The sequence below is a fragment of the Protopterus annectens genome, chromosome 7.part0 (genome assembly GCF_019279795.1).
Source record: "Protopterus annectens isolate FY-2018-M chromosome 7.part0, PAN1.0, whole genome shotgun sequence".
NCBI lineage: Eukaryota > Metazoa > Chordata > Ceratodontiformes > Protopteridae > Protopterus > Protopterus annectens.
In genome coordinates this window covers 221427475-221440999 of record NC_056739.1, presented here as the reverse complement: position 1 = coordinate 221440999, position 13525 = coordinate 221427475, and the positions used below count along the sequence as shown (strand labels likewise).

Sequence of the window (13525 nt, the reverse complement as noted above, 5' to 3'; positions counted from 1 at the left end):
TGAGTTTATTGGGAAAAAGATGCTAAGGATGAAGCTACCAGGTAATAGGAAAAGAGGAAGGCCTACGATAAGGTTTACGGATGTGGTGAGAGAGGACATGCAGGTGGGTTGGAGTGACAGAGCAAGATGCAGAGGACAGGAAGAAATGGAAACAGATGATCCACTGTGGCGACCCCTAACGGGAACAGCCAAAAAAAGATGATGATTACAATGCATTTGAAATAGGCCTTGTATTACTTTCATATTATTACAGTTTAATGCGTGCTGCATATACTTTATGGGCCAGATTTAATAAACCTATAAGTGTACATGACATGTATTCAATAACATCATTTTTTTTTTTGCTTTCTAGTCACTCAAAGATTACACTAAGTGCACATGTAGTCTACAGTTTGTGGTAACCTTTACAAATCACTGTCACTATTTAAAGCCTCAAAAATATCAGTAGGAAAATTAAAATTAGGAGGAAGAAGGTGCGAGTTATATATGTGTTGTCTGTTCACTCAGAACAATGTACGGTTAGTGCAAGTGTTATTGAGTCCCAGTGTAAGTGTTTCAAAATCATACTCTACTGTGCCTCTGTTCCTAGTTTGAACAGTTACGGTTCTCTTGTCTTTATATCATCATCTTTGTTCTCAGTGAATCTTCCAATGTCACGTATTGCTCTGAGTACCTGATTGAGCCTCACCATTTCCATGGTTCAATTGTTTGCTTTTTTTCTCTCTCTGTTCAGTTAGTATGGTTCAATATAGGTCTTTGTGGCCATTTTCCCTAAAAGTCAAAGTATTTTGTATTTTTTTTTTCTTTCCTTCTAAATGGTCCCTCTGCTGTGCCTCTCTCTCAAAAAGAAGCTTTAGATTCACATTCTAGCATGTTGAGCAGTTCAAGCCATCTTAACAGTAGTCTGTACTCATAATTAAGTGCTCAAGTAACTATTTATCAGAGATTTGTTAAGCCATAAGCCAACTTTTTCAGGACCAAGGCTGTTAGAAGTTAGCCCAGTATTTTAAAAAAAATATTTCACCTAGTCCCTCCATTTTCACTCATAATCATGTACAAAGGCCTCTTTTCCAGATGCATTTTGCTATGCTTAACATATGGTTGCATCAGTAAATGGCCCCAAGTTATACTACTGTGATATCCAGTGTATTAGCTGTAATATTATTTCCACTTTTATTTTATCTTTTAAGACTTGCGTTACATTCATTTAGTTTAGCACTGAACTCAACTAGCATATTCTCCTGGACATTTCTGATCAATTAATCTAGTGTCTCAAGGTTAGTATTTAGAGATGTTCAATAAACACACTGCCTTACTGGCAATATGGGTAGTAGTGCCTTACTACCCTCCCATTCAAAGCCCAGAACTCCTCTCACTGCCTGTCATGTGAGAGTGAACAGCCAATCAGCTCACATGACCAGGACAGCCTTTCCCACCCATAGATGGGGCTCACTCAGTTTTTCCGAGCCACAGTCAGAGAAAGCTCTCTTCAGCTGCTCCTCTCCTGGTGATTTAAGCTGCAGAGCATAGATAAGAAATTCATTTTGTGTTCTTTTTCTCTCCCTCTGCCTTTTTCTATCAGTGTGACTATGTTTTTTCTGATATCTACTTATTTTTTTCTTGTTAAAAACAGAATATTTTAGTGTGTTTAGTTTTACACTGGTTGTTTAAGCATTTTCTAACTTTCACTGTGGGTTTTAACTCGTTTATGGGGTTGTATAGCTTCTTAATGTTGAAGAGAGTTTCTACACCAAAGCCATTTTAGTGGTTATTCTCACTACCTGATGCTGCCACAACTCTGAGTAATTTGCAGCTGTTATTTCTACTAATTAGATATTTATTTTGAAGTCTTGAGAGGAAAACTCTCTCTTTTGGCTGCTTCTTTGGGCTATAAAGTCTTGGAACACAGTTACAACATTTTAAATTATTGTTTTCATTGAAATCGCATTTGGTCACCATTTTGTTTGTAAAATATTTTGGACAGGAATTTTTCTTAAATGTATATTTAATTCCTTACCTAAGGTATGGATTCATTAGTATTTGATGTGACTGTGTAGATCTACAACTTTTAAACCATTTTTTTTCTTGCTTAAAATCAATATTTTGTTTATGTGGCATTTCTGACAACAACTTAATTTAATGTTGTACTTAATTCCTGGTCAGAGGCTATTTTAAGCTGTTTCTATTTATACTCCAAAGAAAACTAACAAACCACTTAATGAAACAAAAAAGTGGCAAAAAAAACAGAACCAAACTGTTTTTTGTATGTTAGTGCTTTCGTCAAGTTTAATAAACTCAACTTCTTCAGACAAACAGAACAACCATATCAGATGTACTTAAATACCAAATACAAAATCACATGATCAAGAGTAAAAGTCACATGACCAAGCAATGTTAAACTTTTAAAGTGGTCACATTACGTTTCTGAGAAAAAAAAATGAATGCATAATATGTTGAGATCCTTCCTCTAATCCCAGCACTGGAGGAAGTCTTCAAGAAAACTTGCATTTCTCCTATCCCCAGTGAGACTTTGCCTAAGAAAGTGCTAAAGAAATTTAGGGTCTGCCCAGCTTTACCTAGCCTCCAAGCTCCTTTGTCTGTAGACCCAGCTTCAGTGTCCCTAGCTACAGCTGCTAAGAACACCATGTCATCTTCCAACCCAGTCTCTCAAGACAAACTTGGCAAGTGGCTAGAATCTACAGGGGAAAAAGGAGGTGCAGTCCAGCAATATTCAAAACTACCAGTATTTTCTGTGGAAGATTGTTTTAAGATCCATGTACAGTTTAAATAAATTAGCTCCTTAAATACCTGCAGAGCAAAGGTTTGTTAAAGAATACGGTCTCCAATTTTTCTCAGGTGTCTAAACCGGCATTAAAATGTACCTTATGGTGGGTGGACTGATGCTGTTTCTACAACTGTAGCATCGTAAGTGGTTACTAGGAAATAGACCTGGATGCACTCCCAGAATGTTTCTGATGAACTGAAGAATGAGACTTTGAATGCTCCTCGTGAATCTGATTGTGTTTGGTACAGCAGCTACTCAGATCCTTAAACACTGGGATGGCAGACGTAAACTGATGCAAATAGTTTTCAAAATGTTTCATATTCCCACTTTGTTGTTCTTTAAGCAAGATAATTTGACAGCCAAACAAACAGAATTACCAAGCAAACACAAAAGGCAATAAAAAGGAAACAGCTGGATGACAACTTCAAGCCTAATAAGAAGGGACCCTTTCCAACTTATGGCTATACCGAGGCATGACACCCCTCTTTAGCAGTTCCTTGTTAGGTGCCTCTTCTCTCAAAATCAACCCTCAACAAGACAGCTTTGCTGTCAGTGGTTTCTGACAAATGGCTGCTAACCATTGCTGGCAGGGTTACAGATGGCAGTGAAAAGCCCACTCGCCTGAACTGGGGGTGGGCGTCCTCCTCATTCTTTTGACTAGGCTTTGTTATTCTCTACTACTCTCCAGTAAGTGTTGACTCAGGGGTCATAGAACTGGTCTCTCCTTCAGAAAGAATGAGAGGTTTCTACTCCAGGATTTTCTTGGTTTCCAAAAAAGAACAGTCATGGAGACCACTACTGGACCTTTCCTTCCTGAATACCTTTGTCAAGGTCCCCAAGTTCAAGATGCTAACCCTGTAGACAGTGCTTCTGTTTCCAAACAACTGTTACAGGGTGACACTGGACTTGAAAGATGTCTAACATTATATCCTGATAGTTTATCGCTTCAAAAGGTATCCAAGATTTGTTGTGTCTGGTTCACACTATCAGTTTTCTGTATTGCCCTTTGGGCTATCCACTGTATCATGACTGTTCACCAAATGCTTTGCTCCGATAGTGTAGCCCTCTGTCAGATTTTGAGCATTCATATTTTTCTGTACTCTGATGACTTGCTAATTTGTGCAGAGTCTGCATCCAGATGTTTGGAAGCGCTAGAATGTTTCACTTCTACCTTCACAACTAGGTTTCAAGTTCACCCTTCAGAAATTATACCAGACAGGCTAGTCTTTCTGGGGTGCTTGATTGACTCCAACAAGTGAATGGCCTATTTGTCCAAATACAAGGTTATTTCATGCAACACAGTCTTCCTGGAATTCTCCAAGAGGAATGTCATCTCAGCACGAGAATTCATGAAAATTCTTGGACTGACTGCATCCAAGAGTCTCGTGTTAGCACTGGCCAGTCTTCTCATGAGGAAAAGATCAATGATATGTCAGAAATTTTTGGACCCAGCACCTACATTCCCTGGAATCCCAGTTGCCGGTGCTGCCCTTCAGAAGAGAAATACTCAGCTGCTCTCTACCAGTGTATCATCAATTCAGAGTTTCCTTTCTCCCCTCTGGTGTTAGTACAATATGTCCTGACAGATTTCATCTAAATTCACATCACATGGGGAGGGGTGTCAATGGAGTTATATGTCCAATCCACTTTAGGACCCAAGGATACAAAGTAGTGATGTGGTACCTCAACAATAAAGGGGGTACGAGGTCTTCCTCCTAAGCCATAAGTGTAGAGTGCAAGTTTCTCAGTATTAATTGGACTCTTCAGGCATCATATATTTCATCAGAGAAGATCACTGTGGCAGACAGACTGAGCAGATCCTGGACAGACTAGCAGGAGTGGAAGCTGAAGGAAATTGGTGTTCCAGGATCAAGATGTGGGGAATGCCTTAAATATATCTGTTCACCTGCTGTCAGCTGAGAAATTCTGTTCCAGGACACTGTTGCAGCCATGCTTGGAGGACAGACACTTTCTCATTCCCTTGGATGGGACTGTTATGGCATACGTTTCCACCCTTTCCACTAATTCACACGGTATTTCTGAAAGCTAAAAAAAAAAAAAAAAATGCCAAAGATTATTCTGACTACCTCATGTTGGCCCAGGCAATCTTGGTTCTCTCTACTAATGTTATTGGCCAAGAGCAATTACCACACGCTTTTCCACATGCTGGATCTGCTCACGCACTCTCAAGGGTAGCTGGTGCATCTCAAACTGGAGAATCTTCAATTAACAGCCTGGATGACTCAATCTTGACTTCATTTAGGCACTAGTTTCATGAGGACGTCCAGCAGGTGTTAGAGGCAGCCAGAAAACCTGATACTAGAAAATCTTGTTTACAAATGGACACGGTTTTCTAAGTAGTGCCTAAATGGAAACTGGGGATCCACCAAGGTTGATATCCCTCTGGTCTTTAAATATCTGAGAGAGTTTCTTCAGGATGGTTTATAATGTGTGTCCACTAAGTTCCATTTAGCGAACATCTCTGCTTGTCTGTAATTGACCACCCTCTTTCCTCTTCTCTTTTTGTAAACAGTTTATGAAAGGAGCCTTAATTAAGAGACCCCTTCGCAAGCAAATTCTGCCTTCGTGGGACCTACATTACGTTCTTGAAAAACTGAGCATACCACCTTTTAAACTGGCAGCTCATGGTGATCTCATGTTCTTAACATGGAACACTGTTTTACTTATTGTTCTGACATCTGCAAGATGAATTTCTGAGCTGCAAGCTCTCTTGGTGGGACAATATCTAATTTTTCACAGGGATAGGTTTGTATTATGTAATAATCATTCTTTCATGGCAAAAGTGGTCTCAGAGTTAACTCTCAGTGTATTTGTCTCCCCGTGTTCTTCCAGAACCTAAAAATGAGGGGGAGAGGATACTCCATATGTTGGATGTTGAATTTCCTGATTTTAGCACTCTGAATAGACCCGTTTAAACTCCAATATCAGTTGTGCCCATACATTCTTCTGACTCAACATTATTACTTTAGCTACAGACCTATACATTTTTTTAGATCTATATTCTCCGTGAAGATCTCAGGCTCATTTTCTACTTTGGTCCCTCGGTTAATGCTGAAACTTTAGGATTGCAGGGGTCAACTCTTTTTGACCAGAGATTCTCATCAGGTTGAGATTTTACCTTTAACAAATCTTCGGACTCTGGTCCATCAACTGAGATTAATCTCAACCTTGACTTTTCTTCTACCCCCAACCCTTACTTCTAGGCAAGCTTTCAAGGCCCTTCTAAATATCAAGTCTGGTTCTCCAGGTTCAGTGGGAATGATGTCCACACAAGTACAATCTTGATTCAAGGTAAAGCTCAACTCAAAGACAGCTTTGCAAAAGGCTTTAGTATCTTTCCCCTTACCCCTTCTGTTCTTGGCATAAGATGTTCTAAGAGTTACTAATTATCAGTTTCTCTCCTTCAAGGGTAACCTACAAAAATGCTATAAAACTAGGATCACAGATAAGAAACATGCTTTTGTTTGCAATACTTTGCTCCATGTTACTTCTCTCTTGTCTTTTAGCTTTTCCCAGTTAGGGGTTACCACAACGGATCAGCAGTCTGCTATTGACTGGCAGTGGATTTTTACGATGTCGAGTTGCCAGCCTGGTGCCCAACCTTCATTGAAGGCACACACACATGCACCTACCTGCATGTCTTTAAAGTTCACTTAGCCACAGGGAGGACATGCAGACTGTGCACAGAAGGCACTCCAGCAGAGAATCAAACCAGAGAATATCTTGCTGTGAGGCGACAAAGCTAACCGCTGCACCATCGCTAGATGAAACTTCTCTACCTTGATTAATTTGCATTTCTGTCAGTATCTAATCTATATCCTGACCTCTCCATTATAATTAAGTGGCATAGCTCCCTTGCAAACATTATCTCCGCAAGCCAAACCCCTCCCACTACTGCAATTTTTTCTTACAGAGCACTTTGTAGTCTGATCTTATTACCTTTCCCTCCACTGGGCTACAATATCATTTGTTTTGATTCTGCTGGTTATTAGGTACTTTCCCTTTCGGTCATCTGTTCACTGCTATCTTACCTTATCTACCAAGACCTGTACATGTTAATTTCATTACCATTGCAACAAATCAAATTACAGGTTATGAATACTTTGATTTTTCACTTCTTTGTAAATCTGATCTTCGCAAAGGGATCTATTTTTTTTTTTACCTTCCTCACAGTTCAACACTTAGGTTTGCTCTTATTGAAGCACAGGTAGGTATGTGTGTATGTATGTATGTATACACCTCACTTCCTAAACATATTCTTGATTTTTAATAAACATTACACTGTGGGCCTTCAAGGTATTCTGCCATATGTGGTCAATATTTAGGCAATCACTATTCTGCCATATGTGGTCAATATTTAGGCAATCACTAATGTGTAGTACACCTATTCTACACACACACACACACACACACACACACACACACACACACACACACACACACACACACACACACACACACATGCATACACTATATTACATATCCACAGACAAACACACACCATATTATATTATATACACATGTATAAACGGAACCAGCTCTACTTACATATGTACAGTTCTTTCTGTATAACACACACACATATATTATATACACATATATATCCCATAGACACACATATCATTTGAACTAAAGACAGGATATTTAAACACAAATTATCAAACACAACTCATCTAAACACAGTTCATCTAAACTAGCATACCTCAAACCAAATTTTTTTTTCAGAGATGCAAGCCCCTTACCCCCCCCCCCCCCAAATTATATAAAGCAACTCCATGGTCACACTACAGTGAAGAAAGGAAAAAAGGCACAGTGTACCACCAGCTTCCACAATCCCGGTTACTATAATAAAGGAAGCAATATCACTTCTAAAAATAAAACTAAATTACAGTGATCAAAAAACATGAAGTTTCCTAATTACCAGACTTATCACTGGTAAAATGTGCACGAGGCCATCATCAGATCAACTGTAATCAAATCACTTTTTAGACCACTTGGGACTAGATGGTTAGATTTAATATGGCTTCCATTCAGGTGGTCTATCTACATGTGTGTACATTTATGTGTGTGCACACACAGAGACATAAATACACTTGTACATACAAAGTGCACACACCTGCAGGCAGGTACAGGCTATGCTAAACACCAAGATAAGCTTTAGGGCATCTCCGCTACACAGGTTATTTGAACTCAGAGAAAACTGAATCTCAAGCGGGAAAAACATGACATTTCTTCATATATTTGCTAATTTACATTTAAAACAAATGATGAAATAGTCACTCATAGTTCTAACCACAATCTTCAACAAAGCTAGTCATACAAAAATCCACCTTAGAGCTAGGCAAAAAGTCAAAACAGCAGTCTTGTCAACTGCCACAAAGCCACAAATGCAGCTGCTCTCACCAAGCAACATTTATGGTCACATCAGCAGCATTACCCTTTACACTTAACTGCCTAACTTGCTCTTTTATGACATCTAAGAGCACACTACCCCACAAATACTCTAACAAATTAAGCTCTTATACTGATTCTTAGCTTAACAGTCGGTTGTGCAATCTTACTTAGTAACACTTGTTCCAATTAAAAATTCATCTTAATCTTAATGCCAAATGAAACACAAAGACCAGTAGCATATGCTTGTTCTTTCTAGCGTTACACAAGTCCTTTTCTGACTTTGTCAAATTCCCACCATGGCAACTTACACCCCAAAAAAAGAAGTTATGTACTAACCATAACGTTCCATGTGTGTTGTCAATCTCCCCTTCATTCTGTACTGGTTGGGTTCAGAACAGATCCAAAGCTCCGACTCGCCCGTTTACAAAAGCTCGAGGTCTTCAACTAGCTCATGGCTGAAAAACCCTATCCTCATGATGCTCTAGGAAACTCCCTAGATCTTGTTTGCTGATATACTAGAAGGTCTAATTTCATGTCTATTAGGTCAGAGAACATTATTTTGCCCAATTGTAACTGCTCGGTCCACCAAGAGCCAAAAGTTGGGGGAAGGAGGGTGGGACGTAAGAATGAAGGCAAGATGGACAACATACACGGAACATTATGGTGAGTACATAACTTCTTTATGTGATGTTGTCCTATCTCGCCTTCATTCTGTCCTGGTTGGGACACCGTCCCTAGCACCATCTTTATCGGGTGGCTCAAGAGAAAATATTCTTCAAAACAGTGGACCCAAAAGAGGCCCTCTCCCTAGAGGCCAACTCCACTTTGTAATGAGTGATAAAGGTATGAGGCCTTGCCCATGTTGTTGCAGCACAAATAGTATCAATCGTTAATCTCGGCCAAAAGGCAACACAGGTTGCTACAGCTCTTGTAGAATGACCTTTCATCTTTTCGGGGAGTTCATTGCTCGGAGATTTGTAAGTAAAGGTAATACAATCTGATAACCATTTAGAAAGAGTGACTTAAGACACTGGAGTGCCTTTCTTAGGGTCTGAAAAGGATACAAATAGTTGGTCAGATCTTCTGAAGTCCTTTGTCCTATGTAAACAGAAACGCAATTGTCTATGCACATCTAGCTGGTGTAGCATATATTCTGCCTTGCTGCCATAGTTGGGGAAAAAAGACTGGATGTTCTATAGATTGATTCAGATTAGATTCTGAGTACACCTTTGGTAGAAAGGCTGGGTTTGTTAGTAGGGATACCCTGTCTTTGTGGAAAAGCATGTAGGGAGGCTTTGTCAACTTCTTCTTCTTTCGGCTTTTTCCCAGTTAGTGCACAGAAGGCACCCCAGCCAAGGATCGAACGGAGAACCTCTTGCTGTGACATGTAGGGAGGCTTTGTCAACAACGTCTGTTAATTCTGAAACTCTTCTAGCAGACGTGATGCTATCAAAAGGACAGTCTTCCATGTCAAAACTTTAGGTCACAGGATGGTGCAGGTTCAAAAGGGGGGAGAATCAGAAGGGGCAAGATAAAATTTAGGTCCCACAGTGCTGGTGGGGCTTTAATGGATGGCCTTAATAAAACAGTGCCCTTCAGAAAGGCCTTGCATAGTCTGTGGGACATTAGATTTGGTCCTTATTCACTTATATGGAAATCAGATATAGCTGCTAACTGGACTCTAATAGTGGCTGCAGTTGCACCTTCATTAAAAAGCTTTGTCAAAAATTTAAGAATGGAAACTATGGGAGCAGAAAAGGGGTCAATGCGGTTATTTTCGGGCCAAGCAGAAACTCTTTTCCATTTGCTCATGTATAATTTCCTTGTTGAAGCCTAATGAGATGAGATTAAGATACGTTTTACTGACTGGCTATGTTTGGAATCGGAGCAGCCACGCTGTCAGTTTGAGGGTTTGAAGAGAGGGATGGAGCATACCTGACGCACGAGTCAGAACATCCAGAACTGGGTCCAAAATCCACGTCTCCTCCTGTAAATGAGGCCACAGGAAAGGGAACCAGATTTGGAGAGGCCAGTATGGGGTGACTAGTATTAAATTCTTTCCCAATAAGCTGGCTTTCTGAAGAACTTTGGGTATCAATGGAAAGGGAGGGAAGGCGTATAGGAGATCCAAGGGCAAATCGTGTACAAGTCCATTCCTTGGTGACTCCTCCGGTGGTTGGGATTAGGGCAAAAAAACTGCTACATTTGGCATTCATGGACATGGTAAAAAGGTCACAGCAAAGCCGGCCCCATCTGCAGAAAATTATCTCCGCTACTTCTTGTTTTAGTGAACCACTCGTGAGGCATTAGGATCACTTTGCTGAGTTTGTCTGCTATCACGTTGGATTTCCCTGGGATGTGTGCTGCTATAAGAAACATTGGGAGCAGTTAGCCCACTGCCATACTCTCACGGCCTCTTGGGGATAGGACCTGGTTCTTCCTGGTTTGTTTATATACCAAACAACTGACATGTTGTCCATCTGTACTGCAATAGTTCCCAGGGAAGAGAGTCTTGGAATGCTTGCAATGCTAAAAGCACCTCTGTCATCTCTAGGATACTGATGTGCAAATGGGCCTCGTGCTCCTGCCAAATCCGTTGAACTGTCCTTAACAGATAATGCCCCCCACCACTCTATCTGAAAAGTGCCCATGGTCAATGCGCCTAAAGGTTGAGGGGGAAGAAAGGGGTGGCCTAATGTTACATGACTGGAGTAAAGCCACTATCGAAGGTCCTTTTTGGAGGATTTGGTTATCAAGATCTGGTGGGACATGGGTAGTTCCTGCATGGACCATTGCGTGAATAGTAATCATTAAAGTATTGTCATATGTAGGCATGCCAATGGGATCAGGGTAATTGCAGATGCCATTGTTCCCAGTACTTTGAGGACTGTTGTTGCCTGAACTTCTCTTCTGTAAAGAATGCTTAGGATTTGGGATCGTAAGACTTGAACCCTGTCAGAGGGAAGTTTTGCCACCATATTTCTTGTGTCTAAATCTGCTCTTATAAAGACAATATGCTGAGAAGGCAACAAAAAAGACTTTTCATAATTTATTGCGATTCCCAGGTGAGAGCAAAGCTGTAACGTGGTGTATCTCGCTTTTGTTAGTAGATGCACAGTGGTGGCAGTTAGGAGACAGTTGTCTAGATACAAACACTCGAAATCCTAGGCATCTCAAGTGAGCCGTGACTACTGTCATACACTTGGTGAACACTCTGGGGGCTGTAGTGAGACCAAAGGGGTACAGCTCAAAACTGGTAGTGACTGGCCCCCAGCCGAAAGTGCAAATGACTCCTGGATCGCCTGTCCATCTTTACATGCTAGTATGCATCCTGGAGATCTATGGAGTACATGAAATTGTCCCTTCCCAGAAAGGGAAGTACTGACTGCAGTGTTACCATCCAGAACTTTGCTTTCTTCACTGATCTGTTTAATCTGCTGAGATCCAAGATGGGTCTCCAGTCCCCTGTATTCAAAGAACCTCGATTAAGTTCCAAATCCTATTTGGTCTGCTGGGACTGTTTGGATGACTTTTTTCTAGCAACTTTTTGATTTCTAGAGTTGCCTGTTCTCTCTGACTGGGTAGAACATCTGGGATGTTCCTTATGTTTAGGACATGGATGGAAAAGCGTACAGAGTAATCTTGGGATATGATTCTTTGTACCCACTTGTCTTTTGTGATTTTTAGCCAGGCTTCTGGGTACAAAGATAAGTGACCCCAAGTGCCTCCAGAGATGGACAGACGGGTCTCCTTTCAGCAGAGCTGAAAGGGCTTACCAAAGAAGGATTCTCTGTTGCACTTGTTTTGCGGACCCTGTCTGCCATGTGGCCGACATTCTCAATTACTTCTGCCCCGGGGGGAAGGCTCACCATGTGTGTCTTGAAAAACTCTGGGATTTCAAAAAAACAAATTATTCCTCCCTTTTGGATAAGGCTTAGACGGCAGGGAAAAATGGACTCCTATGCTAGAGAGAGTTTTTCCTTCCTGTGCACACCTGGTTAGTCTTTGACTTTGGGCCAGAACATGGATGAGCCATCGATGAGGGCATTAACAAAGGAGGACTTAAAGGGCTCCACAAACTTACACAAGTGCATCCAAGAATATCTCCTTAGGGAAATTCCTGAATCCGCTGCCCTACTCGCTCTATCAGCTGCATAGTAAATGAGCTTCATGGAGGAGTTTACCAATGAATTCAAAGTGGATAGCTGGGAGGACATTTTACTTGATACTCTCCAGGGCTCAGTAGCTCCGGGGGTATCTCCTAGCTCCTTCAGGAGATCTCTCTGTAACCTGCTAAAATGTGTAAGGTAATTCAGGAACCTGTGTGTTAAGGTTGATGAAGAGAAGGGGCACTTTCCATATCTGTCCATCGTATGAGACTCTCTGTTCAGGGGATGGACAGAAGAGGACGTCTCTGATAATTCCTTCTTGGTGGCTACCGCCACCACCATAGTATCTACTGGGACACCTTTTGTAAGAAATGTTTTAACCTCAAGGGAAGTAAAGAATTTATATGGCCTATGGGGAACGGGCTCCAATGAGTCTGGAGACTCCCATGCCATTCGACAAACTAAATACATGCGTTCCTCGAAAGGCAAAGACACCCAAGTGGCGGAACAGTGAGACCCAAAGCCTTCAGGAAGACAAGACTCCTCCTCAGAAGGGTTGATGGGCTTCCAGCCACATCTCTGCTTAAGAATTTCTAGGATGTCTACAAATGAGACATCCTCAGAGGGTGTCCGTTGGAAACTTTTCAGACTCATCAAGGTCTGTGTCAGATGTGACTGACTTCTCTGGGGAGTCCAAATGCTTCCTCTTACACAATCTCTTGCGAGGGACCTCTTCAGAAGGGTATTCTGGAGATGCTTTGGAATAGAGGGGTTCACCCAATGGGACGTCCTGAGACCGTGGGTCTCCACGTCCGAGTAGATACAGTTGTACGGAGTTGGACACCGGTGCCTTTGGGGGCATGACTGGATCTGAGAAAGCAACTGCCCATGGAGACAGTGCTCTCATCATCTCAAAAGTCCCCCGCACATGGTCAGAGTAAGCTCCCATATCTGAAGAACTAGAAGGAATCTCCAGCACCAAGGGGGTTGGCTCCAAGACCAATGAAGGCACCAAGCTCAACCATGCAAAGGCCCCAAGAGGCAAGTTCGGATCCAACAAATGTCCAGACTGTCTTGCCAAGACCCGACAGGAGAAGATCTGCTCATAGACTCCTCAAACACGGACGGCACCAAGGAAGTTGGAGTAGTAGTCGGGGACAAAGATCCTGGAGCAGGTCTCAGCTCCGACGGTTCCACTTCAATCAGCTCCAAGCAT

The 13525-nt window shown here is 41.5% G+C and overlaps 1 protein-coding gene across 1 annotated transcript in view; it reads right to left on the bottom strand.

Annotated features, from left to right (window-relative positions):
• The window catches only part of BCAS2 (BCAS2 pre-mRNA processing factor), a 713255-nt gene that overhangs the window by 584370 nt on the left and 115360 nt on the right, over window positions 1-13525 (bottom strand). The window lies entirely within an intron of this gene.